This window comes from Uranotaenia lowii, chromosome 1 (genome assembly GCF_029784155.1).
Source record: "Uranotaenia lowii strain MFRU-FL chromosome 1, ASM2978415v1, whole genome shotgun sequence".
NCBI lineage: Eukaryota > Metazoa > Arthropoda > Insecta > Diptera > Culicidae > Uranotaenia > Uranotaenia lowii.
The window spans coordinates 10,285,025-10,297,353 of NC_073691.1; the positions used below are offsets into that span (position 1 = coordinate 10,285,025).

Here is a 12,329-nt window from a genome sequence, read left to right on the forward strand (position 1 = left end):
GCAGAATTTTGGCAAATCATAATATTTCATAAAAAATAACCAGCAAATACATACTTTAATATACTCAGGACCTTGCAACGAGCAGACATGGTATAGGACTCAACCGCTGGAATTTGTTTAAAATAGGGTATTTCATAAGTTTTGTCGTTCATCAGAAATCATCTTTCCCATGGCCTCGGAACCGGCTATACAGCTTACGAGCTCTGGAACTAGCAAAATTTAGTGTTTGAGGTGTGGTTTGAATGACTCATTACCAGGCAACACTTTCAGCTTATCGGAGAAAAAAAAATTTTGGAAATTTCAGCGATCTACCCTTAGTTTTTCGCTTTTAGAAAATTAAAAATGCTGGTATGAGACTTGATTCTCTGATGACCCTTAGCCAAAGTTGCCGATCATATGCTTCACTCCAATGCTTGATTTGAACTTTGTGGACATTTTTGACAGTATTTGCATACTTTTTACCACTGACATACAGTAATTCTTCGAGTAATCAACGGTTTTGTCAGCTATCAATTTGATTATGATGGATTTTGAATGAAACTGTGCAAAATTATTTTTTACTTTTTCTCTTGCATCGTAAATATCTCAAAAACGCGTAACTTTAAAATTTTGAAAAAAATAGGTCGGATAGTACTTTTTACAGGCAACAAATTGCTGCCAAAATTTTGAATGTCCGATTGCTAGTAAACGAGCTATTAGCAAAAGAAAGTGTCCCATTTCTAAAAGAACTAAGCTTTAGTTTTCACACACTTTCACTTACAAATATTCTAAAATGTCTATTTGTTCGGCCATGTTACCTTATAAAATAATTTAAGCAGTGTATTCTAAAACCATGAAAAACATAAAATCTCTCAAGGGAAAACCGGGAAAAACCGGGAATTTGAAAATGGAAACCCGCTGGCCACCCTGCTTATGTCTTAGGTCTAATTCGGGTTTTGTGTTTCAGAATCAGGTCTACTGTCTCATAATTCATGTTCTATGTCTCTTTCAAAGATGAGGTTTCCAAGTATGGAAATGTGATTCTATAAACCAATTTAAAGATTTGAAGCAAACTTGAATGGAACTTATGAGGAATGGTTTATACATTTGACCTTAATTAAGATTTAAAAAATGTCAATTTTTAAACATTAGACCAAAACTTGGTCGAATTGGGATTATAATTTTCCGGTTGCAAATTCAACATTACCCAGAAAGTGAACAAAATGGCGCCTTTCGGAGCACTCGAGAATGGATGGATGCTTGCAGAGAAGGTGAACAGCTTCCTTTTACATTCTTGTTCCACATTTTCACATCAGCAGCAACAGCAGCAGCAGATCCTTTTGCTCGTCATCAAAGTGAAGCAAAATAACTAGACTCAACTAACTATACATGGCGGCGGTGGTGGCGATGATGGTGGGTGGTTTGGCTGCCGATGGGGGTGAAGGGAGGCGGCTTCTTGAAGAAATGCGCGTTTTGGTTTGGTCGTCCGTTTGGCCTTCGCCAAATCATCCCAGGTCCACCCGGGCGTCTTTCAAACCCCGTGCCGTTATGCTTGCCTGCAAATTTACACCCACCGCATACATATTTTACTTGCCAGCAGCCGTCCGTCCCAGCTTCTTAACTCCTCAACCCCGTTTTTTCGGGTCCTTTTCCATTTGATTCACGTATACATAAACACCTTAGCCAAATCATCCACCTACAGACATACCCACACACATATACAGCCGAAAAATTTGGTGGGAGATCACCGTTGCTAGGATCAGCCTTTTTTTATTCTTTTTTCTTTAACCGGATGAATCGGGAAATTAGCCCAAACGAAGAAGCTGGTTTACATAATCCGTGTCTGTAGGTTGTGATGCAACGTTTAAATAATGTGGATTAGATTAGCAGTTTTAGTATTAAAAAATGAAGCAAAAATGGCTCCATTATTGAAAGTATATGGCGACCGTCACAAAAAAGGTTGCTTCGAATAAGCGACCTACATTTTTGTTAAAAAGGTCTAACCCTGCAGCCAACATGAAAGACAAAGATGATTCAAATTATAAGGTTTGACATGAGTTTGCAAATCTTGTCCGCAGATGCCTTTGTTTAGTTTTTCTCTTGATTTTTTATTACAAATGCAGAAAATATCAACTTTTCCCAAAGTTTTCCAGTTGACATTTCTGGCCAGTGATTTCTCTCTTTTTTCTACAGCAGCTCTTGTTCGTCCTAAGTATTCTGTCCGCGAAAATAAAGTCGGAAACTCCTTCAACCATACCTTTAAAAAGAAAAAGAAAAAACGACCTAACCTTCTAATATGTACTATGTAGGTATTCCTCGGTGCTCTTTCTTTCACTCAGCGTCTTTCATCCCAACGGAACTACAATGTCAACGCTTGCGAAAAGCAACAACAACAAAAAAAAAACCAGGAAAATTTTCGGGTGGGAATAATGTTTTGGTATCGATTTTTTACTCCACCCACATTCCGCCCCACCTGACACCAGTTTGTAGAAAATTTTCTTCCGGCTGGCTAAACTATGCCGATAACTTTTCCGACCCGGAGGGAAAACTCGCGAATCGATTCGTCTTCCGGAACTTTCCGTTGGTCTAAATGATGCATCGATTGCGGGTGCTAAATTTTACTTTCATTTTTTTTTGGTTTTGACTTCAAACATTGAAAATTAACACTTTTTTCTCCTTTCTTTCTTTCCAGGTACGTATCCAAACCTTTTTGGACAGATTTTCTACAGTAAGTTTAAAAAAATATATCTCAAATCAGGAATGCTAAAATTATTTTGAAAATAAAGAGTCACAAGTGAAAATATTTCTGATTCAGATTTCAGATTTCAGATTCAGATTTCAGATTCAGATTTCAGATTTCAGATTTCAGATTTCAGATTTCAGATTTCAGATTTCAGATTCAGACTTCAGATTTCAGATTCAGATTCAGATTTCAGATTCAGATTTCAGATTCAGATTTCAGATTCAGATTTCAGATTCAGATTTCAGATTCAGATTTCAGATTCAGATTTCAGATTCAGATTTCAGATTCAGATTTCAGATTCAGATTTCAGATTCAGATTTCAGATTCAGATTTCAGATTCAGATTTCAGATTCAGATTTCAGATTCAGATTTCAGATTCAGATTTCAGATTCAGATTTCAGATTCAGATTTCAGATTCAGATTTCAGATTCAGATTTCAGATTCAGATTTCAGATTCAGATTTCAGATTCAGATTTCAGATTCAGATTTCAGATTCAGATTTCAGATTCAGATTTCAGATTCAGATTTCAGATTCAGATTTCAGATTCAGATTTCAGATTCAGATTTCAGATTCAGATTTCAGATTCAGATTTCAGATTCAGATTTCAGATTCAGATTTCAGATTCAGATTTCAGATTCAGATTTCAGATTCAGATTTCAGATTCAGATTTCAGATTCAGATTTCAGGCTAGATTCAGATTTCAGATTTTAGTTCATGTGTCATTTCCACGGTAATAAGAAACCTTTGTGAAACTTGGTACTCATTCAAAGTTTTCACCGATTTTTTCGTTTTGAACGTTGTCAGTATCAAAGAGAGATAACGGATCCAATATAAGGTCGCTAGCAGTTGAATAAATTCATTCAACCAGCTTAGATCGCACAAATAAGCGTCAGCAACTCAATCGAAAAAAAAACAACTACCGTGTAGCTTTGAAACAAACAAAACTAGGCTGCTGAAAAAGTACAATCTCTGTATAGCAGCGGTGGATGATTGAAAAGAAACAGAATTAGCGCTACCCCCACCCCCCCCCCCCCCCTTTCTTCCTGCCACTCGTTGTTGCACCAACATTTACGCCCACCTACCTAACCACTTCCTGGCGGCCATCTCTCTGGCCCAGGTAGTTTGTGTGTGTATCGGTTGTTAAGGTGCTGCTTCAAACCCACCACGAGTTAGTTAGATATACCTACTAGGTCGGTTGACAATTCGGTTTGGAATTCGACTTCCTTTCTACGCTAGAATCCAATATGGCCGCCCTCCCTCTACACGTCATCATATGGATCGTGGATACACTCACTCTCGGCTGATGGTGGTATCTATACCATTTTTCGTTTGCGTTAGAGGTGCAAAAGCGAGGTCGGAACTTTTCGATTAGAGTAACTTGGGGTGGTTGAATGGTGGAAATTTTTTTTTCGTCCAGTGTGTTTTTGGATATTATTATTACTCTTTTATTTCTGCGGCTTGGTCCGGTGTCGGAGCAATGCGGACGACGACGACGACGGCCACCCACCCTCAGCGCCCCAAACCCTGCCTTCTTTTGACTCAAGTTGAGCTTGAGTTTAGCGTAATTGAACACAGAGAACACTGGTCGATGATCGGAATGAAAAGTGTGGAACAGGTAGAGAACGTTGCTCGCAAAGAAGGGGAGCGGTGGGTGAGGTATCTGCTTTTTCTGGTCGATGGATCAGAGGAAGCGCTCTGTGAAGGCATGGTGAGTGGTGGGCGGTGGGCGGAGGTGTTCGTCGTTTGGAAAACGAACCACGTAAGGTACAAATACCTCACCTCACCTCACGCTGCGTTTGCTGTTGCCTCCGATGATGATGATGATGGCGTGCTATGTAGTCGCGCGTATTTATACACTTTTTGAATTATAAATAACGAAAGAAGCAGCAAAAAAAGATCATTGACGTGGTCTGTCCGTCGTACAAGAGTTGGTTTGTGCGCCGCCTAGTGCTATAATAATGCCGTTTAAGCAACAATCATCAGTCGCTAATCGGCAAAGGTCGACGACGAAGGTGCATGAGAGCGAGTTTGATTCGCTGGCTCTTAGCTAGAGAACTAGAGGAAAGCATCCGTCGAATCGAAGCTAATGAATCAACACCGAATGACTGTCGGCTGCGAAGTGCACACTCATTAATATATCGACAATCGAACGATGGTGAAGCTGAGCTGGATCAAGTGGAAAGTTCCGCTATAAAAACGTGTAACATCGCATAAATTCAGCCGAGAAGTCGAATTGGATCATCCTCCAGCCAGCTTCGTCTGTTAGTTATATGAACAATACGCACACACATAAACCAATAAATAAATGCACCGAATTATGAGAAAGCTTGCTTTATTCATGCGAGAAAGCTAAAGTAGGGTTGAATGTGCATTCGTGACACCTAACAGTGGTGTATACAAGGGTCATCAAAAAATAGGACGAAGTTCCGGAATCAAATCCTTGGGGGCTGAAATTGTTCTTTGTCCTGCCAGAAAGCCCCATGCCAAATTTCAGATCATTTGGTCAACTCTAAAGGGCCCCCAACGAGCCTTAAGTTTCTATTGGAATGTGACCATATGTATTTCTATGGAAATGTGATAGTGGTTTTAGTCATTAATAGCATTTTTTAAGTTTATAGGAAGCCGCCATCTTGGATTTCAAGATGGCGTCAGATAGCAAGATTCGGCTTCTTCTAGTGTAGACCTTTCACCCAATACCAATATTGTGGGGATTTCATGAAATTTTCAGTGATGAACAGCATTTTAAACTTACGTGGAAACCGCCATCTTCGATTTTAAGATGGCGTGAGATTCCGATATTCGACTTCTTTTAGTTTAGTCCTTTCACCTTACATCAATATTGTGGGGATTTCATGATATTTTCAATTATTAACAGCATTTTGAAGCTAAGCGAATGCCGCCATCTTGGACTTCAAGATGCCGTCAGAGAAGAAAAATTTGACTTCTTCTAGTTTAGCCTTTTCACATATAGTGTCAGTTTAATGCGATTTTTAGTCGTTTACAGCAGTTGAAGTTCAGCAGAAATCTCCATTTTAATTTCAAGATTGCGTTAGATAGCGAAATTCGACTTCTACTCGTTGAGCCCTTCCACTTAATATCAATATAGTAACGGTTTCATGCGATTTTCAGTGATAAACCTATTTTAAACTTAGGCGGAAGCCGCCATCTTGGATTTCAAGATGGCGTCAGACAACGAAATTCGACTTCAACTTATGGTTTATTCCACGGGCCATCCACAGCCAATCCCTTTTTCATTTCATTGAGAAATCTGTGCTCATTTACTGTACTAATGATTAACAACTCAGAAATGAGGAACTCGTCCTACGCGTGTTATTGGTTGGCTTGCGAGAGAAACATCAAATTTTAGCTATTTATGTAGCTCTTATCAAACCATTTTAAAACTTGTTAGCCATTTATCTGACCATAATAAAGCTATTAAGCATTGAACTGACTAACGCCATGTTGGTCGGAAAATCGAAGGGCACAAAATGACGCCATGTTGATGGATTCATTTCACAATGTCAAGTACCTATTTGAAAATATTTTTAAGGCCTATATTAATTTAAAAAAAATTTACGCGTAATTTAAAAAAAAATTCACAATAAAACATTAATATTCAATTAAAGTTTCCTTATTCTAAAGATTTGACGAGGCGCATTTATTGGAAAATACTATTTCATACACATTTTACCTAAAATCTTGACTGGCAGTAGAAAAGATGCCCGTAATATGGTTCAAACATAGCTTTTTTGTTATAATTTTACCAGATCATATCTCAATGATGCAATCATCATTCATCAATCATCATGATTGCTGGAAAAAAGGCGGAGAATTCACAGAATAAAATTGTTTCTAGGATATGGCCAAATAGACATATTTTAGCTTTATTAGAGTTCTGCGAATGCGCTTTATCTTTTTATGAAGATTAATGCTCTAAACTATACTAAATTTTGCTGTCCATAATTGAGCTAAAATTGTTACTTGGGATATAACATTATTCGATTTGAAAATCGATGAAATTTCAATCAGTAGTTGAGAAATAAAGTTTCGTTGAACTAACCTCAACTCTTATCTGCTCTAGATAGTCTTTATAAATCCAATAGACACATTCCACCGTGACGTGAAATCGCGTTTCCGGACTTTTCTGTGAGGTGAATTCATTCATTTGCGACTGTTTTTGTTCGCTTTTCAAACCAACTACATTGCATATAAAAAAAATCTTCTTTCTACAAAATGAAGCCGTGTTTTTTGGCTTCAAAACATACTAAAAAAATTTCCAAAAAAAAATCATCCATATATTTAAATTAATGATTTTGTAAAAGTTGTCAAAATAACCACTTTTTCCAACAAAAAAAAATTGGTTTTCAAAATCATCTAAAACATGTGTAAAAAAACTTTTTTCTCTTTTTTCCGTTGGTTTTGTGTGATTTGAATTATCAAAATTATAGACAATTTTGAGATTTTTTGATACGCGAACGGATAAAAATCACTTTTGAGCGGTACAAGCGCGTGAAATGTGTCAATAGGAGTTTGGTGGTTATTTATTTGTATAAATTTGATCATAACCTCAAATCGACAACCTTAGCCACATATGGGACTCTCCTGTTTTGCTCGATTGCTCACCCAGTTGCTGCTCAGGAAAAGTTTATAGTTTTCCGGCTGCCAAACACCCAACCAACAAACGACGATGCCGGGTGCAACAAGGTGGAACGAAAAGCTCAGATTACATGGCTCAGCAGCGCTAATATCCAGCCATTGCCAGTTAAGTTTAGCCGGTAAGATGGATACCTCCGATTGAAACAACTGGTGCTAACGCTAAGTTTAGGCTTAGCGCTTAACGTAGACAGGTACACATCATCACCACCAACACCGTGCCTTATACATATGTACTTGTGTCTGTGTATACGTCAAATCCCAACAGAAACTTGATGGACGTCGCGTTACCAGCAACAGCCAGCTAGCAGCATCGAGCGAAATCATGACTTTAATTGCTGCAAACGCACGCCTCCACCACCCATTCATACTCCTGCTGCTTCTTCTCAATCGTCCGAAAAGACGACGACGTCGACCCCGCTGCGATTACTCCCGATTAAGTTGCTCTGTTGCTTTGCGCGAATGCAAACGCAAAGAAGAGTGGACCGAAACGAAATAAACGGTAAGATCAACAACACCTCAGATGCGTACGTACCTACTTTAGTCCTCATCACACACAGCACAGCAGTTGAAAACCAGGCAAAGTACCGAAAATGACCTGAAAAGCGTACCTCCTACTAGCAATATGAAGCTGGTGATGACCATGATGTTGGTGACTCAAACTGCGCTGTTTTCACGAGAGGCGGATCATGTGGACGGGCTCCAATCATCTTGCGGTGGCAACTCAGACAACCTGGTCGGGAACAAATGTTTATGGTAAATTTGAGCCGCGTGTCTTGGAGCATCTTTGTCTTTGAAGTGACGTGGTACCGATCGAACTTGTCTTTCAAAATTCTTCGACAGTGACCTTTACCCAAAAACGTACTAAGGGACATTGTTACAATTAAGCAAACGTGGTCGACCACGAGTCTGACTCGTGGAACCACTTCATGCATGGTGCTAATTTTTTAAATTCCTCGAGTCCAACTCGAGGTTTTACCACAAGTCCAACTCGTTGCTAGAGGTCATGACTTTTAATGTGAGAGTCGAGTTATCTAAGCCTAACAATCGAATCCCAATCTCCGAGGAAAGCATATTGTCTTGATATTCAAACAATTAAGTGAAAGGATGGCAACATCCAGCCCAAAGATAACCCATTTCACTCGTTTCGATTTTCTCATAGTCGAAGGTTTCGATCGAGATGCCTGAGATGAGATGAAATAAGACGAGATGGTGTATGTCAAAGATCGTACCCTCTCGAAGAAGATTCGGTCGGTGGAAGATGGAACACGCAAATTAAAAATTCTCATACCATCGCTTTACCTTATGACATCGACCACATCGGACCCTCTCGATATTAAACCAAATACGAACGTCGAAAAAAAAAAACTGACATTGGAACCGGTTTTGCGTTTTTTTTTTTCATCTCAACATTTTTTTTTCTCAAAGCAAAAATTGAGGTGAAAATCGAACGGGGTGATGGTTGGGGTGAGGGAAACCCAAACCAACTAACTAGCCACGGTCCATTGGCAAAGGTGATGTGTGAAATGGTGGGCACGCTCGCAATTACGCGAGTGACATTTCAAAAGGGCGTCTCTTCCGCTGAACGTTAGTTAACTCGCTGTACTAGTAGTGTTATGTACATGATCGCGTCACCCAATCAGTCAGTCAGTAATCAGTACCGATGTTGAAATCAGTTCAAGCTATACTAACTTGTGCAGTGCTCGAGTTCAAATTCACTACAGCTACATTACATTGGTACTAGAAGCTGTCATTGATGACAGCTTACTGGCAGCAGCGATGACGTTACCATCAGTCAGTCAACGTGACTTTATTTTTGCTACCCATCCCCATCATCACCACTGATTGAGTCCGAGGGTGATTCAAACCTGTTTTCGGTGTTGAAGTAAGATATAAGCAAAAGCTTATGAGCAATGAACAATAATTCAGTTGCTGCTTGCGTAAACTGAGACTGCTTATTGTCGTCTTCGTTTTTGCCTTTAATTTTCAACAACATCAACAACAACAAAACAACTGATAACGTACGACAAACTCGGGTTGGATGGCTGAATGGAGTGCGACGAAGAGATAGAGAATTCTAACGTTCGTTCGTAGCCTGGCTGATGCGATGTGGTGCATACTTATATTGGAATTCCATTCCAAGATGGCGCCCGAAGTTCGGAAGCCATTGTACCAACAAAGTTGAAAAAAAATTGAAACGGTTTGAATTATGAATTGCATTATCATTTGATCTGGCCTTGAATTTCCGAATTTGACATAATAAATAGATGTGAGGAAGATTTTCTACTTGTATTTATTCCGGAGATCTTTAGAATAGGTACTGCACGTTAAATAGTCGTTTCTACTTTCCTTTGAATGTGGATTTTCTATTCGACCATGTGCATATACGTACATATTTAGTTGACACAAAACTTCCGCCTGGTTCAGTCATTTTTTCTTCAACGGCCTAATTGATTCACCCCAACTCCTACTTGAGCCGTTTGCAAACGAACGGTGGGCCGGAATATCAATTTATTAGAGAATTTATAGTGTTTTGAAAAGCAAAAGATTATCCTTTTAAAAGGAATCTTTCATTTTGGATCTAAATTTTATCCAAAACAACAGTCGGTTGATACCTTAAGTCAGAACAAATTTGAAATCCTGTCGGATGATTCATTGCTAGTATTAATCATAAAGTTGTCAATATCATTAAATAGTTTGTCGGCCTTATCGGTGAAAGTGATGTCCTTTTTAGTAAAAACATTTCAAGATTATGAAATTTTTTAGACTGATTAAAAGTTATAAATATTGAAAGATATTGAAAATGGGCGAGTACAATTTTTTCAGAAGCACTTTCATCACATAGGACCAAATGTGTGTTCAGCACGTGTCAACTACTATAAAGTGTTTATATCTGTATTAACATACACAAATATTCCAAAAGCTCTTGCTAGTCATCCCACACGCCTTGTAGATGACAAAAATCGATGTGGGTGGTGTATTAGTAAAAAAATACTAAAAAATTACGGCTTTTAGATGACTAAAATTTATGTTGGAAGTCTATTAGTAAAAATTACTAATTTTAGTACTAACATGGCAAAAGTTTTAGTCTGACTGCTTGATCTTGTAGTTGAATAAATCAGTTAAACGTGTGCTAATATAAGCTACAAATACAAGTAACACCTCTAGTGTATTTTTACTATACAGGGTTAGGGTTGCTAGCGAACCGGGAAAACCGGGAAAAACTTTGGAATTTCATCACGTCACCGGGAAACCGGGAAAATACCGGGAATTTCGGCACATCACCGGGAAAATTGACATGTTTTATATTTTCTCATTAACGCTTATTTTCGTTCATTAGTAAACAAACGAAGTTTGAAGCGCTTTTTTAACTAGTTGCGGAGAAATATAAGTTATCTTATTTTTTCACTCTCCGCAAGCAAATAATTTGGCAGCGTGAGGCGTTTTTAAGCAGAGTTACACCTCTTTCTCATCAGAAAAATTATTGGTTTTCCAATTTTTCAAATCAAATTTTAAAAACATTTATTTCAAAAACATGTCTTTGGATTTGTACAAAAAAATATTAACTTTATTTAGAAAATAATCCAAAAAATGAGAGAAAGTTGCATTTCATGGATCACAAAAAAACCTTAAAGGGACAAAAGTACAAACTGCAAATGGGGAAAAAGTACGAATGATAAACACAATCCAAAGTTTAAACATTTTTTAAAATGCACTGGAAACATCAGCGCATATTCTTGAATCTATAAAAACCTGCTCGCTCGAAAAATTGCTCAAATACGATGAGAACTGGACTTCGTAAACCAGACGAATATTAACAATTAGTGGAGAACTCCTAATTCGCTCAGGTCGTTTGCCTATGTAAAGGATTTGTAAATGAACACAGAAGCTGCTGCTGTAGGCAACAATTGATATAAAATAGTTTTCCTCTTGACTTCATGCAGAAATGTGGAATTTTAAATTATCGTACGTTTACCCCACATCATTCGAACTTTTGCCCCAGAGGGGGAATAAAAGTACGTTTCGATAGTAGTTAGGCATTTCGACTCCTGCTATTATATGCGTCGATCGTTTATCTTCGTAATTTTTTAGAAGAGAGATAAAAGTCTAAGGAATCAAATGTTGGTCTTGGTTTTTTGGAAAAAGCAACTGCAAAATTGTCTAAAAATAGGATAACCCTTAGGTCGAACTTTTACCCCACCATACTATACCTTTTTTCTAGAAATCTTTAAAAATTATAGAAAATTTATATCGGCTTAAAAGTACTACCTACATTATAGTTTCAAGATCAATTTAACCGGACTTATTTTTTCAAAATTGTTCAAATTGTGGAGTTCATTAGATTTGTTAAAAAAAATCATGAAAACATGTCAATTTGGCACGAAAAGACTACGAGTTAGAAGACGTCGAAGTGTTTGTCATGATTTCAAACCGTTTAACAAGTTTTGGGATACAATTATTAGAAATTTAAAGCCCTTTATATTCATTTTTTTATTCGTTTTGATTTTATTTCAAAAACGAGTATAATAAATAGCGGGAAAATCAGCATTTATAACCGGGAGAAAACCTGGGAAAAACCGGGAAAAACTTTGGAATTTCAAAACGAAAAATCGCTAGCAACCCTGATAGCTTGAACCCTTGGGCAAAAAGCCTTGGCTTAAAAATTACATAAATCGATGTTAGAAGAGTACTAGTGCTAACTTCAAGTACTGGTATGAAAATAGTTTATATCTTCGTGACCACTTTGGTGAAAGGAACAAAAAATGAAAAAAAAAACGTTTTAAAATGTGTCTCTGTACAATGGCTCTCTTATATCGGTTTATGCCCATACAAGTTAAAGTCAGAAGATTGGATTTTTCGCTAGAGCAAATCGTGTCAAATTGCCATACCAATTTGAGGCTCGTTGAGCGACCGCTTAGAGTAGTTAACCAAATGAGCTTAAATTTGGCATGC

General features: G+C 37.9%; 1 protein-coding gene across 5 annotated transcripts in view; it reads left to right on the forward strand.

Moving 5' to 3' along the window:
* LOC129754359 (serine/threonine-protein kinase tousled-like 2) overlaps positions 1 to 12,329 on the forward strand; it is a 229,077-nt gene that overhangs the window by 191,586 nt on the left and 25,162 nt on the right. The window contains exon 1 of one of the 5 annotated variants that reach the window (XM_055750430.1): positions 2,645 to 2,707. The exons of the other annotated variants lie outside the window; for them this stretch is intronic. The gene's annotated coding sequence lies outside the window, so the exon portion shown is untranslated. Of the gene's footprint in view, positions 1 to 2,644; positions 2,708 to 12,329 lie in introns of those variants that run through there. 5 annotated transcript variants of the gene reach the window in all.